Raw genomic sequence first — 20,991 nt, forward strand, 5'->3', positions numbered from 1 at the left:
GGAGCCCAAACCGTTACGGACGAGGTGCTTAACACTGTTCTGATAGAAATAGAAGGAATCCTCAACTCAAAACCCCTTGGTTACGCTTCATCGGATCTGGCTGACCCTGACCCTGTGACCCCAAACCTTATGCTCATGGGGCGGCGGGACGCCTCCCTTCCTCAGGCAGTGTACGACGACACTGAGCTCATTGGTCGCCGCAAGTGGAAGCACAGCCAGATCTTAGCCGACCACTTCTGGTCACGCTTTATCAAAGACTACTTACCAAACCTTCAAACCCGCCAGAAATGGCATAAAGACACAGCCAACATGGAGGCATCCACAGTCGTTATGGTGATGGACCCACAGTCGCCCAGAGGACTGTGGCCAATTGGAAGGGTGACTCGCATCATGCCAAGCGACGACGGGCGTGTTCGTACAGCAGAAGTGGAGATCAAGGGCAAGACCTACATCAGACCTGTGGCCAGACTAGTGGCCCTTCCGGCAATGGCCGACCCTGAACCCCCTTGAGGGCAAAAATAGTAATTCTTGAACATTTAATTACTGTTTGTTTCTTTTATTTGGTATTATTGTCATTCCTTCTGCGGAAGTTAGTAATGATCAAATTCATTGTATTTGATGGGGCGGCTGTACAAAATCCACCCCCTCTCAAGCTGAGAGTGGGTGGATTGGAGTTCACAAAATGATCATGTCACTTAGTGGTGGGCGGGGCCCAATCTGAGCCTTGTTTGGTTCAGCTGGGGTGGGCCTATATAGGCTCAGGTTGAACCAGCAGACAAACATTTTGTCTGAAGGGTAGAGGTTCACTGCAGGAAACCCACGGCTATGTGAGCACTTCCGATGCATTATAAGTAAGTTTGTTTTCTGTTTATTAGACTTTATGTTGTGTTTATTAGACTTTATGTTCCTTGGTTTATTTTGCTTGATAAACATTTATGCCGGTCTGTTTATGCTTTCTGTCTGTTTAAGTTACTGATTGTTTCTGTCTTTCACTCCTATTTTAGTTAAATCATCACCACCACCATATCATCATCATCATCATATGTGTTGTACACAGACTGGCAATAAAACACTTTTAACTCTCAATCCTGGTCTGGTCCAAATGCTCTTGTCGGCATACTGGTGTCGGGGTGTATAAGCTAGCCATGCAGTGAACTCTCTACCAAACCTAAAGATATTTTACAACACTCTTACTCTTCCTCCTCTATTTTAAACATTGTTTCTCAAAGTTAACATCACCAGTGTTTCTGGCAACAAGCTTTAAAGGACCTGATGGAAACCCGGGCAGAGCTGGAGCTGATTGTAACATTTGTTCCAGCTTTGTAATCCAGGACTTTGTGTGTAAAATGTCCTCCATAAATTGTGCAGACAGACATCATGTTGACGCTCCAGCACAATGCTCAGTGCCACTAGGAGCTTGTAGAAGTACTGAGCAGCTCCCTGGAGCCAAGGGCTGTGTAACACTTCCATCACTGGTGGAATGTAACAAAGTACATTTACAAGAGTGCTGTACAATTTTTAGGTACTTTTAAGGATCTTTACTTGAATATTTACACTTTTCAATACTTTATATTTTTGCTCCATTACATCTCAGAGGCAAATAGTGTACTTTTGACTCCACTATTCTTACCAGACCCAAGGGGTCGGGCTTACATGAGGCTTTGTACCTGTTTCGTCCATACATGGGCAGGGGCCATTTGTCCTCCGGCCCCAGCCAAAAAAAAGTTTGTGACGTCTTCTTTCGTCACGAACTATTCATGACATCATGAACTTCAGTTATAAAGTGGTTTGTAGGTGTGTTACATACTAGGACTTCATTCTGGGTCTGGCAGAACCAGGTCTCCTGGTCTTGTATTTGACAACTTTAGTTACAAGTTGTAGATTTAGATTACTAGTCTGGTATGTGGCCCTCAGACACAGATATGCCCATATATGGAGATCTCTGTATCTGTCAGTCCATGTCACTTTTATGCCCACATACTGATTTTAACCAATTTTAACAAGCTCGAGCTTGTAGATCTGCTACTTTTGATGCTTTTGTGTGACGGTGTAGTATGATCAAGTGGGCATTCATTTAGAAAAAACACAAAGTTCAAATAAGAGGTTTCTGCCCGGCAATCAAATGGGGGGTCCGTGGACTAATGCTAAACTAAACTGGGGGTCCTTGAAATTAAAATGGTTGAGAACCACTGACATGAAATATGCTTGGAACCCCAATCTACACTGTAAACTCCTCAGTGTTAATTTAACTCTGAGTGTGTACAAATGGAAACAAAAAGGGGTTTCAAATCAAAAGGTAAACTGTCAGCACATGATATAAAATTATGTTACATTTATGGAAGGAAGCGCTGCCTTGCAAACCGTTTCAAAGTGTGGCAATTGAAAAAGCGATAACAATAATAATAATATGCACTTGTCATTAAAAGTACACCTCAAAGTGCTCCCGGCGGATGTTTGTGAGAACACTCAAGGGAAAAGATGTATTTCTCAAGGGAAAAGCTGTATCTGCTTTACACTGGAGCAGGGGTCTTCAACAGGGGGTCCGGGACCCCTAGGGGGTCCTCAGAGCTACTATAGGGGGTCCGCCAAATCTTTGTGTGATGGGATTCTTCATTTTTTTTTACATTAGCCACTTCAACCCTAACATCCCTTTTCTGAGGATGTTAGGGTTGTTAGGCTCAACGCCTCGCAGCGCGAGGCGTTGTGAGCTTGTAGATCTGCTATTTTTGGCAAAGAGGCTATAGGTGTAGAAGGAAAAAAGAGCAGACCAAGTTGAAAAAAAAGTTGAATCTGAAACACAATTTTATATAGTATAGAGGGGGTCCCTGCTTCATCTCTCTCTCAGCTAGGGGGTCCTTGGCCTGAAAACGTTGAAGACCCCTGCACTAGAGGTTAGCAGATCCAGCGGTGGAAGAAGTACTCCATTATTTTACAGTAGTAAAACTCAGTACAGTAGGCTACTTGAGTAAATGTAGTTACTTTCCACTTTTTTTCAAGGGAAAATCTGCATCTGCTTTACAGGACAGGTTAGCAGAACAATCAAAACAGCTCACTGTTGCAGGTAAGCCATGCCATCAAACTAAGACATATAGTGGTGGAAGAAGTACTCAGATTTGTATTTTAAGTAACCGTACCAATACTGCAATGTAGACTTTGTTGCAAGTAAAAGGCCCATATTCAAAATTTGACTTGAGTAAAAATAAAAAAATATTGTCATGAAAATATACTTACAGGACCAAAGTAAAAGTACTCTAATTGTTCAAAATGTGCCTTTTTTGGCGATCTACAAGCTCCACAATGCATTATGATGCGACGCATTGTGAGCTTGAAGAAGAGCTATTCTTCGAATACAAAAAGTACAAAATAGGGCTTAATTGGTTAAAGTATGTATTGTAGTAATCATCTACATCTACAGTAATTATTGTGGAGAATGGATTTCACTCATTGCACATGAGTGAAATCAGCTCATTGCTACCATTGACAAGGCCCACTGAATAGCGATGCAATGCTTGGAAAAGCTTACATCATGCGCTTAAAATTTTCAAAAGTACACCTGAAACTTCACTGACTATGATGATATTCATTAAGAATTCTGACTTTTACCAACCAAAACATTTCTAAGCTAAAAATAAAATGTTCTGCGGTGAAAACTGCTCTTCAAAACTAAAACTTCCTTTCATTAAAGACATACATCTTCTTTTTTTTTTTGTGAAAACTGACACAAAGGAAAACCATATTTTCTGTATTTGGTTACACAAAACCACACCATCGTGCCAGTACCCTTAATAAACAAACTGTCACGGTCCGCCCCTCAGCCTTTGGACATTGGCTGTGTTGTTCAGTTTTTGGACATTATTCCTCAATAGTCTTTTTCCTTGTTTGCTTTAGATGTTTAGTCATGGCTATGCCTATTTGTAAGTTTCTGTAGCTCTATATGTTTCTGTCTGTTCTGTGTCAAGGTCTTGTACACTGTAGTTATGTTAGTCTGCTCATCCCAAAATGTCTGGGAAATCTTGTTAGTGCTCCAATACTCAAGTACACATTTGACTGAGCAACTTTCACTTGTAGAGTAATATTTTGTCAAGTACTTGAGTACTTCATGTGCCACCATTGGCTGCCGGGCACGTTTCACTTTTACTTTGCATAGCCTTCAAAAAATGACCCAATCCACCTGGTTGCCATAGCAGCGTAACATAACATAATAATGTAATACCAAAAGTGTACGTGGTTTGGGGACATAGCAGGAAGTGAAATTGGCTGGAGGAGAGGTGTATATAATGTAATTCTAATGTCATTTTAACTTGCAGTATTCATCCACACACCACCTCTCAGGAAAATGTCCTCCTGGGCCAGTATCTTCATTGCACACGCACACACGCACACAGACACAACACAGGCCTAACTCCACTTTCATTCCAACAAAGTTACAAAGATCTCAAGTAGTTTGACTTTCCTCCAGGATCAATAAAAAAGACTAACTACATACAAAGACCCCCAAAACACTCCACCTTAATTTAACCAGCTGGCTTACAGCGAGACGAGGCCGGAAGACATGACTTGAGACCTCCATTCCCTGCACCCAGCAGGACTGTGGCGGATAATTGAATTGAGTGGAAGGAGAGGACAGGGATTCTATACTCTGTGTGCAGAGTCAGACAAAAGTGACCAACGACTCCACACATGAGCTCTCGTTTCTGTATTGGCTGCTGGCTGCGACGAGATTCAGCGGCACAATAATCCAGTGGTGGAAAGTAACTAAGTACATTTACTCAAGTACTGTACTTAGATTTACATTTTTTTAGGTACTTTTACTTTGCATGAGCATTTCAATTTTTTCTATACTTTGTATACTTCTGCTCCTACTACATCTCCAGGGCAAATATTTTACTCCACTACAATTATTTTAATACTTTATAGCGAAGAATTCTTTTTTAGATTTAAATTATTAATACAAAAAACATACGTTATACTTCATCCATCAAAATAGCTGATCTATAAGCTCTACAGGCTTATGTTGTGAACATTGGAACTGAAACTGTTCAATTGCTGTCTGATTGACAGAAATTGGCAACCGACCTAAAAATGTATGTTCTGTTTATTAAAGAGCTGGAGAGACCCTACCTTACCCTACCTTTAATAATCCTCTCTCGAGGACTGATAATGGTGCCTCTTTTAAAAAATATTATTTATATTTATTAGCAGGACCATACAAAGCATCATATTTCTAAGTAAGGAACAATTGTGCACTTGAATCTTCATACATCTGAGATATACTTGAACAGAGTTTCTACATTGTGTTATTGCTACTTAAATAAATACAAACTCAGGGTACTTCTTTCACCTCTGCCCAACTCCACACATGAGTGTAATTTCTGTAGTGCCTTGCTGCAACGAGATTCAGTGGCACAATATCAAGGCCACTGGTAATTCATCTTGTGACTCCAGCGCTGCTTTGCAGCCTTATTAAGTGAATAAAGACACGGAGAAGCCTTCATTTCCGCATGAGAAAGGTAGGAGGGAAGGCTGGCTGTGAAAAGGAAGAATAGCAGTATGAGATACCGCTGGCTGGGAGACGAAGAATGGCTTAAGTCATTTAAATACGGAAAAAAATAATGTTCTGATTTACATGCGGCTGCAGTCGCTGGCTCATTTGTTTTGATAATGGCTCATCCTGCGCACAATTTATGCAGAGCCGGCCCCGTCATATATATATATGTATATATATCTCCCAGTTAACAAACATCTCCCTTTTTGTGCTAAGGCTTCGCATTAAAAGCGAGCGTTATACAAGGCAGGAAAGAAGCTTGCATTGTAGGCTCAAGACATTCTCTAGCGCACTGTGCTTCTCAAACCTTTTCATGTCAAGGACCCCCAAATGTATATGTAATTTATTTGGCCACAGACCAAATGCAAAGATTATTCAAAATCTTCCAACATTTTCAAGATCTTTCAAAAAAGAATCTGAAATAACAGATGTAGAAGCTTGCAGCGCGGCACAAAGTGACGCGCTGTGAGCTTGTACATCTATTTTTAAATAGGCAACATATAAATGGATGAAGTGGTTAAAATGCTGGGGAACCCCTGGCCCCCAAGGACCCCTGGGGGTCCCAGGACTCTACTTTGAGAACCACTGCTCTAGCACATTCTCTAGCACATCGTTGGATCACGACGCATTGTGAGCTTGAAGATTGGCTATTTTCGAATAGCCAAAGTATAAGATAGGATTAATGTGGTTAAGCTGATTGTGATGCTATTAACTAATTGGTATGAGGACACCTTGAAACACCCTCAAGAACCCCTGGCCCCACTTTTAGAACCACTGATCTAGCACACATGTTTAAATACCTCCCTGCCTCATCACCAAAACATCTGGCCTGGTTTGGCATCTGCCGTCACCAGTGGTGAAAGTAACTAGGTAAATTTACTCAAGTACTGTACTTAAGTTAAATTCTTTAGGTCATTTTACTTGAGTATGTCTTTTTCAGTACGTTATAATTCTACTCCACTAATATCTCAGAGGCAAATACTTTTTACTCCATTACAGTTATTTGAACACTTTTGTTTCTAATTACTTTGCAGATTTAGATTATTAATACAAAACATACATTGGCCACTTAAGCGCTATTGGACACTTTGTCTATTAAAAAACAGCAGATCTACAAGCTCACAATATGTCGCAATGCAGAGAGCAGTTAAACTGATTCTGATGCTATAAGAACTAATTTTGCAGGGGACCCGCTGGAACTCCCTCGAGGACCCCAGGAGGTCCCCAGACCCCACTTTGCCCTCCCTCCAGCGTCTCTGGGAGTCCACCAGGTGGCAACAACGAGGGCAATAAATCCTCATCAAAGCGTCTGCCTTCTTCTTTGAAAAGTGTGAAAGTGAAGTGGGGGGATATTCCTGTTTATGCTCCCAGACAATTGGAACAAATGAGTGGAACGGGCCTTGAGGTGCCCTCTAATCAGGTTCACCCAGCCACAGGGACTGTCTGAAGATGTCACCTCGTGCCCCCTGAGACCAATGTTTCCCAAACTTTTTAGCTGGAGACCCAAACGATAAGTTTGGTGTCTCCCCGGGACCATGAATCATGATTCTACCACTTAAGCCCTATTTAATATTGAAAATAGGCCACCATGCAAGCTCGTTGTTAGCTTCTACTTAGTTTTTTTATGTATGGATTTTTTTTGGGAGATTTGTATTTGTGTGTTTTATTTAATTTTGAGTAAGACATGAGATAAAAACGATCTGGGCACTCAAAGGTAGAATGGAGGAAACACCCTTTTGAAAAGACAAGGCGAATGGCAACATGTTTCAACCTCAAGAGTTTTTTTTTGTTGTTTTTGTCTTGTGAAATAATACATTTAAAACATTGTAGGAGATGTTAAAAAGGTATATTTAGTCACAACCAATAAAAATAGGTCAACATTTGGATTGTTTGGGAAACATTGCCCTAGCATGCACCTAGGTACAGTTAGATTAACCGGGTGTGGCATCCCAAATTTGCACTGTTCCTAACTTGCAGTAATACCCGAGTATTGGCGAGTAATATTTGCTTCTGAGATGTGGTGAAGTAGACGTATAGTCTAGAAATAATGGTAATACTCACATAAAGTAAAAGTACCACACTGGACTAGGGTGCCGCACCGTAGCACTTCCTCAGCCTCTGACGGGCTCATATTTCACCTGGTTCTTTTCCAACCTTCCACTGTCACGTTGCCTTCGCTGTCACAGGGGACATGGGGCGAGGACATGCCATCATCTGTGGGATCAGTGATTTCACAGGCCGCTGGTGGCAGCAGTCCTTCAACCATGCAGTGGTGGACAGTAACCGAGGACATTTACTTGAATACTGTACTTAAAGCTGCACGACTTAACTTTCCTCTTCAAAATGTCTGTAAAACCAGAAACGGGATTGTGTCAAAGGTCATGTCTCACCTAGACCCATTATCTAAATGTCTGGAGGTCTAAAGGTTTGGAGTTGGCGTAACCAGTGTCATCATGCCTGCAACACTCTTCTCTGGTGTGAGAAAATGGGGGGGGGGTAATCTGGCAGGGAAATCTGTATTGACGAATAAAGCCCCCCTCATTATAATTCTGTTTCCAGAATCAATGTTGTCAAATAGTGCTGGCATTATGTTTTTTGGGCTGCATGCAACACTCACATGGGGGGGGGGGGGGGACAATCTTTTTTTCCCCCCAAAGTCAATGGGTTCAAATTGTGCTGGCATGGTGTCTTTGGGGTTGTGAGGAGTTGGTGTAGCCATTTTCTTACATGTAACAATCACCTGGACTGAGAAAAGGGGGAGCATTTCCTGGCAGGCAAACCTATATTGCAGAATAAAAGCCTTTAACATTGTTTTTTTTTTCAGAAAACTATTTGGTGGTTGCACTGGGAGTGCTTTGAAGCCAGCCTGCGCGCGTATACTGGTTATCAGGGTGACGTTGTCTGAAGAGATCCAGCGAACACTCTTGAAGGGATCTATTGGCATCAAAATATACTTAATGTACCAAAAATAGAAGTACTCATTGTACAGAATGTCCCATTTCACAAGCGTTTTCAAAATCTTGTCCAAATCTTTCAAAAATAGCAGATCTGTAAGCTCACAACGCGTCGCAACATGTTGTGAGCTTGTAGATTGGCTATTTTCGAATGGACAAAGTATCTACAAACTAACTTGTGACAAAAGTTTTCAAACAATTATAGTTGAATAAAAAGTAAAATATTTGCCCATGTAGTGGAGTAGAAGTATGAAGTATTGAAAAATTAAAATACTCAATTAAAGTGAGAGTACCTCCAAATTGTACTTTACTTTTCAGGATTCAAATTCCAAAGTAACAAAAGTAGCAGATCTACAAGCTCAAAACGTGTCCCTTCGCGGCACGTTTCGAGCTTATAGATCTGCTTCTTTTGATGCTTTTGTCGCTGTAGTATGATCAAGTAGGGGGTGTTAATTTACAAAAAAAAACACAAGTTAAAATATGGAGATAAGAGGTTTCTGCCCGACAGCAACGATATGTTACTCTCCAGCACTGCAGCTGGCTGACCCCTCCCTGGCTTAGCTTGGCTGGCTGCATGGCTCTGGTCCTCCCAGGATGCAACATGCTGAAGATGAGCTGGGCTGACTGGGGATTCTTACTGCATGATGCCTAGCTCTCCTGGGGAGAGCTGAATATTTGTGTATGTCGGGCAGAAACCTCTTATCTCGATATTTCCACTTTTTATGTTTATTTCGCAAATGAATGCGAAAAAAGTAAGTAAAGTAAAGCGAAAATATTGTACATGCGACTATATTGGCTATTTTCATTATTATATATATATATATATATATATATATATATATATATATATATACAGTATATATATTTATTTTAAGAAAAAATGTCTTGTTTAAATGTTTGTTTTATACATATTTAACCAAAGAAAAGTATTAAACAATGAAAATCATTGGATCTATTTTTATTTATTTTTCTGAAAAGTAACAGTTTTGGACATGCGTGTGTGCGTGTGCGTGTGCGTGTGCGTGTGTGTGTGTGTACTTGTATGAGTCTGACTATACTTGTGAGGGTCCAAATGACCCCTGAAGTATAATCCTAAAGTTGGGTTTAGGATTAGACATTAAGAAGTTAGGTTTAGGGTTTGGTTAAAAAATAAGCTATATTTATTCATATTTGCATGCAGGTGCAAGCTCACAATGTGTTCATGCAGAACACTGCAGAGCTTGCAGATCAACCATTTTCCGCTTTAGTATTAGGTAAAAATGATTTTCATAAAATCGCCTTCCAATGTTGTTGTCCTCACAAGTATAGTAGTGTGTGTGTGTGTGTGTGTGTGTGTGTGTGTGTGTGTGTGTGTGTGTGTGTGCGTTCATGCAAAATGGGTGTGTTCCCATTATTGCGAACGCGGAAGGAGGCGCGCCTCCGACCAAGTGGAGCTTACTATGTCACCGTGCTTGGGTTGTGTGTGTGTGTGTCTGTCCCTTATTTATGGTCTGTCCGGGTGTGTTCACGCTCTCATTGGCTCGCGCCCCCATGTGACTCGAAACTCCGTGCTGAAATGCCAGCAGCTGCACTGCCTGTATACAGCCGGCAGAGTGCGGCAGAGTGCACTACTACAGTGTGGTTGAAATATAGCAGCCACAGTCAATCTGCGTTCGCTTCCAGCGTTCGCGTGTCTTACTTGTATCATCACTGGCCCTTGTGTCCTTACAGTATCTGCCTCTGTGTGTACAGTATGTACCTCTGTGTACTGTACGTGCCTCCGTGTGTGTGTGTGTGTGTGTGTGTGCGTGTGCGTGTGTGCGTGTGTGTGTGTGCGTGTGCCTCTATATGTGTGTATGCGCCTCATTGTGGGATAATGTGTGCTTGTAATAGGCATTTTCAGGGCATTACGGATGTGACATTTTCGCACCAAGTAACAACGTCCGCGATGGCCAACAACCGTCTGCACACATGCCAATTTTAATATGAAAAGATAGAAGAAATGTGTGCTTTTGAGAGAGAGTGAGAGGCTGCCACTGCCCACTTTGCCCACTTGTTGTGGAGAGTCTCTAAAACCACATCATTTGCCATCCGTGTTCTATTTGCTTTGAATTACAACTCAAGAGCTCTTCATCGCTGTCGGGCAGAAACCACATGTCTCCATATTTCTTTTTTTAAATTAATGCCCTACTTCGTGGTACAAGATTGTCGCACAAAAGTAGTGAAAATAGCTGTTTTATGCGCCCCTGTGGTGCAGTGGTAAAGTCAAGTGCCTGCCCACCGGCCTTTTCGAGTGTCTATACAAACACAATGGGGCCCGGGAGGGGAGGGTGATATTTGTCACTGCACGTACGGGCTGGGGGCGGCACCTGTCAGCGGGGAGTGTTGGGCGGGAACAGTATAGGACGAAGGAGGCTCTCCTCCCGTTGGGGGCTCCTCACTGGCAGGTGAGTCAGTAGGATGCAACAGCAGTGACAACGCACAGAAATGTGTGTGGAGAGGAATCAATTGGCGTAACGACTACTTTTCCCCGCTTTTTTTTCAAAATTTGTATCCCACGATTTTGCAACCCCATTTTTTTTACACCCAGTGTCAATTGTCTAAGTAATCCTGGGCGCTACACTCCCTCTGCCAGCCTAGGGAGAGCTCAGAGCCGAGCTCATGCCTTAATATATTTTTAATAATAAAGAATGAAGGAATTTTGTACACACAAGGTTTCCACCCGACAGTGGCGTCTTGCTAAATTGCTAACAGTAGACAAAGCAGTATGTATACATCAAATACTGTGCAGTAAGTCAGTTCAAATGGAGTGTCTGAACCGGGGGTCCGTTTTCCCATGGAGTCCTTTTTCCACCCCTTGTTTTCACTTTGTATAAGATCAAGAGAGCAAAGAGAACAAAGACTCAATTGAACAACCTTTTTATTCCTTGGCAATTTATACCTCATTGCCTCAGACAGTCATGAGACAGCCTTTGATGTTAACTCCTGTTGTGTGATCGGTGACATCTTGTCATTTGATCCATCATCAGACAAGAGAAGGCACAGGCCTAGTCCAATGTAAAAACTATTTAAAACGAGGCAATTTGCATTTGCAAATGCAATGGAGGCGGTACTAGCAGGAAATGTATTGTCTACGTACAGCGTATATAGGGCATAGCAGTGGCGGCCATTTTGTAGTGCCACATATAGAAAACCCATTAATTTTTCCCATCGAGATTTCGGAAAATATTTCTATAAATGATTTTAAGCCTGGAACCAAGCCACCCAGGCTCCTGGTGAATCATGAAAAGTATTTATTAAATATGGTATATAATTTAATTCAATATTTCAATACTTTTTGACACAAAATGTCCCCCACTGCTATGCCCTATAGAGATGGTATATCGCTCCAGCGCAAAATGCAGACACGGAGGAAAGTGTTTGTGTGGGGGGGGGGGGGGATACGCTGTTGCCACCTACACTCCAACTACCTAAACAATTAGGTGGCCTAGTATTCAAATGTCAAACAATATTATTGGGCCACTCAATTACAGCCACTGATTGCATGGATAAAAGATCCATTCAAGTACCAGATGGTTAAATGGATAAATTGAATTACGGTACTCCCTATAGCAGTGAGACCTTTTCTGGGGGGAATGATTGTGAGAAACCTTTGTCGAAACACACACTTCAGATCTGGAGGAGAATGCATTGTAATGTGCACGTATATACAGTATGAAAAGGTTTAAGAAGCTCTGTGCTAAATATGCCTAAATTGTAAAATGCACATGAGACACAGAGGAGTCTAACAACCAGCAACAGAACCCAGGGTAGACGGCAGTGGTGTAAAGTAACTAGGTACATTTACTCAAGTACTGTACTTGAGAACAATTTTGAGGTATTTTTACTTTACTGGAGTGTTTCCAATTTTCCATACTTTTACTTCTACTCCATTACAATTATTTGAAAACTTTAGTTACTAGTTACTTTGTAGTTGATTGATTATTATTACAATACATACATTAACCACTTCAGCCCTACATTTCGGCCATTTGAAAATAGCCTACAAGCTCACAATGGTCGCAATGCGACGCACTTTGATTTGTGGACCTACCAAGTAAGGCTTTAAGTACTAAAAGTAAAAGTAGGCTACTATTATGCACAATGTCCCATTTCACAAGTTTCCAAATGTATAAAATCCTTTGAAAATAGCAGATCTACAGTTGTGAGCTTGCAGATCGGCTGAAGTGGTTAATGTATGTTTTTACAAAGTAACTAGTAACTAAAGTTTTCAAATAATTGTAGTGGAGCAAAAGTATAATATTTTCCTCTGAGATGTAGTGGAGTAGAGGTAAAAGTACAGAAATGTGGAAATACTCCAGTAAAGCAAAAACATACCTCAAAATTGGACTTTAAAGTACAGTACTTGAGTACATATACTCAGTTACTTTACAACACTGCCTATACTCTGTTGGAGTCGGAGGCAAACACCATTAGCTCGTAACGTCACCCGTGTATACAGTACAGTAGGCTACAGTGAGTGCACAGTTCTGCATGGAGACCCGCGGTCCCACCCCGCCCCGCCCCTTTCTCATCCACCACCCTGGCATGAGTCACACCAACGCACGCATGCTTGTGTGACATTCACTCACCTCTCAGGAAACAGGTTTACACAGCAGACAGGGTGGGAACCCATGCGTGTGAGTGAGTGTGTGTCACTCACATGCGTGTGCGCGTGTGTGTGTGTGTGTGTGTGTGTGTGTGTGTGTGTGTGTGTGTGTGTGTGTGTGTGTGTGTGTGTGTGTGTGTGTGTGTGTGCATACATACATATTTATTTCTGCATTTGTGCCTGCGTACATGCCTGCAAAGTAAAATCCCCATGCAGTGTCTGAGAGTGTAATTAACCCTTAGGGGTACATATGGGTACATTTTTACGATCTCAGTTTAAAGGAGTAGTTCACCCCAAAGAATACTTATTTTCTATCAATTACGTGAATTCATGGAGATTTTTTTTGTTTTTGGCGCATTCCTAAGCCAATAATTTGATGACCGGCGGTCTCTCCGGTAGGAGACTCAAAGGAGACTCTTTGAGTCTCCTACCGGATACATTAGCATTTTTCAGCCGGTCATCAAATTATTGTCTTAGGAATGCGCCAAAAACAAAAAAAAATCTCCATGAATTCAATGTTGAAATAAGTGTTAAATAGCTCGTTATTATGTTAGCAATCATTGCTATGGAGTGTCTGTTCAGTAACAGGGGGTCTCCCTGCCTCTCCAGCTCTTTAGTGAATAGAAAAGACATGCTAAAGTCGGGATATCATATTTATCCAATCAGGAGAGAGAACTCATACAGGATGCAAATTTATTTTATTTTATTTTTGTTTTGTTTTGGGTGTTTGCCAAACGTTTTCCTTTGTGCAGTGTTCTATGAAGAGAACTTGATATTGTTTATTTATGTTTTGGTGTCTAATAATCCCGTAAGGGATGGGTCTTTTTGACAAGACACGAAAATAAAAATTCATTCATTCATTCATTCATTCATTCATTCATTCATTCATACAGGATGCATGATAAACAAGTGGAATTGGAAGTGATGACACAAAGAAGTGAGAAGACAACATTGGAACACTATAAATTGAAGCTGATAAAAAGGTATTCTCTAGTGATTGGCTGAAATTGGCGACACACCTGAAAATGTGTTTCCTGTTTATTAAGAGCTGGAGAGACGGCGAGACGGCTGTTCCTGAACAAACAACCTATAGCAAATTAGCAATGATTACTGAATGTAGGGATTTAACATCAACAACAGCCAAAATAGCAGGTCTAGAACCGGCTATTTTCATTATTTGTAGTACGACAAAGTAGATCGTCTCTGTCGGATGGACAGAGACGAGTCAAGTTTCGAGCTTGTAAATCTGCTACTTTTGATGCTTTTGTGTGACGCTGTAGTATGATCAAGTAAGGGCATCTATTTACGGGGAAAAATAGAAATACAATACATCATACAAGACTGTCACGCAAAGGTGAAAATAGACGATCTACATGCTCACAGCGCGTAGCGATGCGTTGTGAGCATGTAGATCGGATATTTTCATTAAATCGTTTTTTTTTAAATAGTAGGCTAATCAAAAAGGAATGGTTTTGGACGGTTTCCACCCGACAGCAACGACGAATTCCCTTCTCTCCAGACTAGTGCTGAAACACAGACTCTCTGTTCAGTCCACTTACAGGTCATACAGTGGTCTTTCTGTGGACCCCACCCTACCCCATCCACACCCCCACCCTCCCCTCTCATTTCAGCTTGACTGCTCATGGGGAAGACTTGTGTTTACAGATTAGGCAATCCTTTGCTGTTTTGCCATGACTACGGCAATCAAAACACTGTGAGGAAGGGTGGGCTGGGCGCAGGGAGGCGTGGGTCAAAACCCTGAGATCTATTGCGCTGGTTCTCAACGTGGTGGTCCGGGGACCACCAGGGGTTCTAAATGGACCCTCACAGGTCTGTCTGTCACTCTGAGAGTGTACAAATGTAATCCAATTATGGGTCCCATTTGAACTAATGGACACCCAATATGCCATAGTCCAGGGGTCTTCAACCTTTTTCAGGTCAAGGACCCCTATAGCTGGGAGAGAGATGAAGCGGGGACCCCCACTACATATTGTATAAAATTGTGTTGCAGAATAACGTTTTTTATAGATTTTCATATGGCTTCATAGACATGAATATGTTGGATTCATGTCAGACCTTTTAAACCCTCAATATTTAGTCAACTTGACCGTTGGCTCTGTATTTGGTCTGCTCTTTTTCCCTCTACACCAACACTCAGAAAATAGCCGATCTACAAGTTCACAACGCCTCGCAGCGCGCACCGTCGTTCAGAAGCTGTGTTCACGTTCACTCTTCCATTGGCATTAATAGACTCCAACCTGCTTCCGGTCTCCTAAACAGGCGTCCACCTACTTCACGCAGATAGGGGAGGTAAACCGGAGATGGCAGGTCTTGCCATTTTTGTCTTGGGTAGCACTTCGGCATAGGCCCACATAGCAGCAGGTATATGTACATGAGATTAGACACTAAGGTGCAAAAGAGTGTCAGCATGTTGTACGATAAAGTGCAAACAGAGTATCAACATTATTTGTCAGGTTCAACCATACTAGTCCACAAGGTTCACTTTCACAGGTAAAAATCCACATGGTATTCAACAGGATTCACACACACAGGAGAACAAAGCACTGCAGCAACACTGCAGTGTATTTATGAATGATTCTGCGGCTGACAACCAAACAGTCTTGTTTACCTGCGGGTACAAGGCTTCGGCTGCCACTACACACACAACAACACATTTCGTCTCTGTCGGGTGGAAACCTCATATGTCCAAAACTGTTACTTTTCAGGATTCAAATTCAAAAACGGCAAAAGTAGCAGATCTACAAGCACGAACCGCCTCGCTTAGCGCCGCGTTTCGAGCTTGTGGATCTGCTACGTTTGATGCTTTTTGTGTGATGCTGTAGTATGATCAAGCAGGGTGTAAAAAAAAAAGAAGTTAGAAGACGGAGATAGGAGGTTTCTGCCCGACAACAACAATATTCATGTTCATGGCAATAACAGCGCTGCATGGTTGCAGGCTGCCGGGGCGGCTTCTCTGGGCGCCTGTATCGGCATGTGTAATTTAATCCCCTGATTCTAGTAATTCACTTCTCTAACACAGGGAGATCCAGGCCCATGAGCAGTGGTGGAAAGTAACCAAGTACATTTACTCAAGTACTGTACTTATAAGCGTTGCTGTCGGGCAGAAACCTCTTATCTCCATATTCAAACATTTTGCGTTTTTTCTTTTTTCGTAAATGAATGCCCTATGATCAAGTAGTACTTGATCATACTACAGTGTTACACAAAAGCATCAGAAGCAACTCGTTTTGAGCTTGTAGATCTGCTACTTTTGATGCTTTTGAATTGTAATCCTGAAAAGTAACAATTTTGGACATATGAGGTTTCCCACCCAACAGTGACAACAATAAGCTATACTATACTACGCTTAAGCTATTCAAAAATATCCGCTCTACAAGCTCGCAACTCGCCGCAAAACACGGCCTTGTTGTGAGCTTGTAGATCTGCTTTATTAAAAAAAAGACAAATAGAAAAACTAAATAAAAAACTAATCACAGTACTTCTTCCACACTGCCTCTGGGGTGCCTGTATCGGCACATGTCATTTCATCGTCAGCTTCTCAGAGTAATTCACTTGTGGACGCAGCGAGAGAGGCAGCTATAGGCCATCAGGCATCTAGGCAGTGGTCTAAATCTAATCAGTGATGAGGCACCTTCTCAGAAACGTGTCAAGGGTGAAATTGTGTTGGGGGAATGGGTATGGTTTGAGTTTACCAGCGAGTTAAGGTTATTAGAGACACATGTAAACAGCCTGTAGCCATATAGCAGCTCAATAAACCCTCAACTATCTTTCTGCACTTCCTTAGTCTCTGTCGGGTGGAAACCTCATACAGTAGGTGGCCAGTGACTTTGGCCAGTTTCACTTTCAAAACCTTTGCGTCATGCATGTCACACAAACAGAATGCAATGTGTTTTGTTGATATAACAAGTTTGTCCATATAGAGTCCTATCCACAAATACACCATTTAACTTCCACAATCCACATTCTCAAAACCATCGGTGTTGTGTTCTGGATTCGAACCAACATCATCTCGGGTCATGTACACACTCCATGCAGGAGGTGTGGATTGTGGAAGGATGTATGTCCTGTATGACTGTATGTCCAAAACTGTTACTTTTCACAATTCAAATTCAAAAGTAGCAGATCGACAAGCTCGAAACGCATCACTTCGCGCTGTGTTTTGAGCTTGTGGATCTGCTACTTTTGATGCTTTTGTGTGACGCTGTAGTGTGATCAAGTATGGCGTTAATCTGGAGATAGGAGTTTTCTGCCCGACAGCAACGATTTTTCTCCTGTGCTCTTGTATGGTGCAGGGTAATCTGAGTTCCCAGAAGTTTTCGCCAGCTCTCGCATACAAACGGGAGGGGCGAGGAAACTTCTGGGCCAGAGCCCTGGTATTTGTGGACGGGATGTAACTTACGCTCAGAATCTGAGCGGACACGCCTCTTACCGGTTCTGAGAGCTGTGCAACTCGTCTAAACAGTCCGACGAGAGGCAAACAGCAGTACACAACAATGGCGGCCGCAATTTCTCAAGGAGAAATTGCTTCCCGTCGCTCCTATTTACATGCAACACCCACTGCATGTGGATCCCGCCCCCTTTTCTTCATTGGCTGTTGATTTTAATCAGAACGCAGTGGCCGCGCCCCTGCTGTCCGTCCAGGCTCTGAGGCGAAGTCTCCCAGACTAGGTGCAGGGGGAAAATCCTTTGGGGAAGGGAAAAAAAGTCCAGTAGTGCCCCTGGTGGCAGGGTGATATAACGGTTGGTATGTGAGTGAGCATCCAGCTCATTGAGCTGGTTCTCAACCGCAAATTGGACCCTTACAGGTCTGTAACTCAGAGAGTGTACACATGGAACCTGATGGACCCTTACATGTCCATCAGGTTCCATTTGTACACACTTAAGAGTTAAATAATTAAGCACTGAGGATTTCACAGTGTAGATTGGGGTTCCAGTAGTTAGTTCAGTGATTCTCAGCCTTTTTTTATTTCAAGGACCCCCAGTTTATTATGCATTAGCCCACAGACCCCCATTTGATACCTTTTTTGTTTTTCTGGGACCCCAATCTACACTGCTAAATCTTCAGTGTCCATTTAACTCCGTCTCTGAGAGTGTACAAATGGAACCAAATAATGGACCCATTTGGTTACATGTGTACACTCTCAGAGTTGCAGACCCATAAGGGTTCATTTAGACCAGTGGTCCGGGGACCACCAGTGGTCCTTGTGGGGGGTTCCAGGGGGTCCCCAGCAAAAGCTGTTAATACATTTTCACCCCTTTATCCATTATTGTATACGTTGGCTATTCAAAAATAGCAGATATACAAGCTCGCTGCGAGCTTGAGGATCTGCTATTTTTGAACATGCAAGTGTTTGAAGAATACAAAAAACATTTTCAGATGGGGGTCCGCGGCCAAATGTATTTCAATTTAGGGGTCCTTGGCATGAAAAGGTTGAAAACCACTGATTTAGACCCCTGGCGGTCCCTGGACCTGACATTGAGAAACAGTGCTGTTACTGTTTTTTTATCTCAGCACCCAGCTCATTGAGCTATACTTTAGCTACAAAGGACCAACACTGCCACCCAGAGGCCATAGACTGGAATTATGTTAAGTTTAGTTTTCTTCTCTCCTTTTTGTCTTGCCAGTGTTTAAATGTAGCACAGCATCATTTGCTGTGTGTAATGTATTGGAAACTATTTAAAATCCCATTTTAATGATTGAGTATGACATTTTGATTAAATGGTGCAAATGTAACAAACTAAATCTCAGCAACAATGGAAACAAATAGGCACCACACAAAACAAAGTGCTTGAGTGATCACAAAAAAAACAAAAACAAAATGGATTTATGGAGCTGTTTGCAAACTAGACATGGATATGAACAGATTTGATAATTAAAGCACCAAAAAATGTATATATTTAAATCTGGTATATGGGAAGAAATAACAGCATTGAGTGATTCAGAATAATCTTTTAAAAATGGTTAAAATGGCCGGGAATACATTAGTAGGCCTATATATATACTGTATCTGATACAGCTAAATAGCTTATTACATTTGAGGTTTTAAAAATACATCCATATTTCCAGTGAATACACAGAACATGTAGCGCCACTGTTTTCTTTGCCATGGACAACAACGGTACGAATTAGGTTTTATTAAAATACAGGACCTACTCAGGGGACTATACAAGGCTCAAAACGCATCACTAACTTTTTGTGTTTTTGAGCTTGTAGATCTGCTATTTTTGATACTTTTGTGTGACGCTGTAGTATGATCAAGTAGGGCATTACATTTACGAAAAAAACGAAGTAAAAAATATAGAGATGAGAGGTTTCTGAAAAGAGGTGGTCTATGAAGGATTTATGGAGGCAGAGATTTAACATTTACAACAAGTTTATTTCACACTGAAACACTACCATCCCTCAGTGGCCATGCAGTCATACAGCATGAGCTGTACAGTATCCTGACTTGACACAACTTGATTAAAAAAAAGGTGTTTACTAAAAAGACATTCAGTACAAAACTGTTACATGAAGAAAACAAAGTGTATACTGTATTATATCCCAGTGCAGTATAGTGAATTCAATCTGGTTTCTTTCCAGGGTTTGTCATGTTGGTCATTTGCAACAACAAAAAAGACAGTTTGTCTAGATTCACTAGTACTGTAGATACATATACATTTATAAATTGCTGCTTCAACCAACTTAAAAATGTCTTTCAAGCAAATCATTGTATAAAAGTTACGAACAAGTCACTTTAACCACTTGAACCCTCGTTGGAACGGTTCTTAGACCGTTTTTTCCCCCCGTCTACACCAAATTTCTTCGGCAAAGAATTTTTGGATGCTGGGGTTCAAGTGGTTGATTTGCATGTGAGCTATTAACGTCCATCTGTCCATCAGTTGGTCTACGAAGTTCCTGAACAGATCATGTTACAGTTTTTGTATTTGAGCTGTTGGAGATTGACAAACATGAATTTTAGACATGTTTGCTCTTGTAATACACCACAGACTCACTCATTGCCATTGCAATAGGCTTTCTCTCATTTCATAGTGCAACTACAGTAGTTATATTGCATAGTAGTGTAGTGCAGCCAAGTACCACGAGGCTATCCTATCTCTCTGAATCTGTCCTCAGACATGAAGAGAAGTCTATGTTACGACAGTATTATAAGTAAGTAGATGCTAAAATCATCTCACCTTAAAGCTATAGGCTACTGTGCGTATTATGTTTACATACTTTCATAAAAATACTTAAACCAGCATTTTGGAATACAAATATATATCTTATATTTTTTTATCAACACATACAATACATCAGCAAGCATACATCTCTCACAATGGAGCCACTAAAAGTAATTCACATCCAAAACTACAGTAAGAGATCCATTCGACTTCCAAAACGGTACAAACCGTGAGACGTTATAAACCTATAGATACATGGAGTGCCTGGTTTCTCAGCCAGCTAGTGCACATATCATACGCTCAATCAGAGTAGGACCCGAGTTTGAGTCCACTTACCATCGCAACTCGCATGTCTCTCCTCTCTCTGCCCTATAGGTTTTCTGTCTCTCTACACTCTCCTATCAAAATAAACCATAAAAATGCCCCCAAATAACTTTACAAAAATGTATTTAATATATCGTTGCTGTCGGGCAGAAACCTCTCATCTCCATATTTTAACTTTGTGTGTTTTTTCGCATATTAATGCCCTACTTTGGACATAATGGTTTCCACACGACAGAGACGATATTGTAGCTGCAAACCTGTAATTCAGTGGTTCAAGCCAACATGGAGTGTTGGCAAAGCAAGAAATTCAGAGTTTTAGTTAATACCAAAAGAGAATAAAATGCCTGAAAAGGCAA

This window comes from Gymnoscopelus braueri (genome assembly GCF_963280865.1).
Source record: "Gymnoscopelus braueri genome assembly, chromosome: 1".
NCBI classification, from domain to species: domain Eukaryota; kingdom Metazoa; phylum Chordata; class Actinopteri; order Myctophiformes; family Myctophidae; genus Gymnoscopelus; species Gymnoscopelus braueri.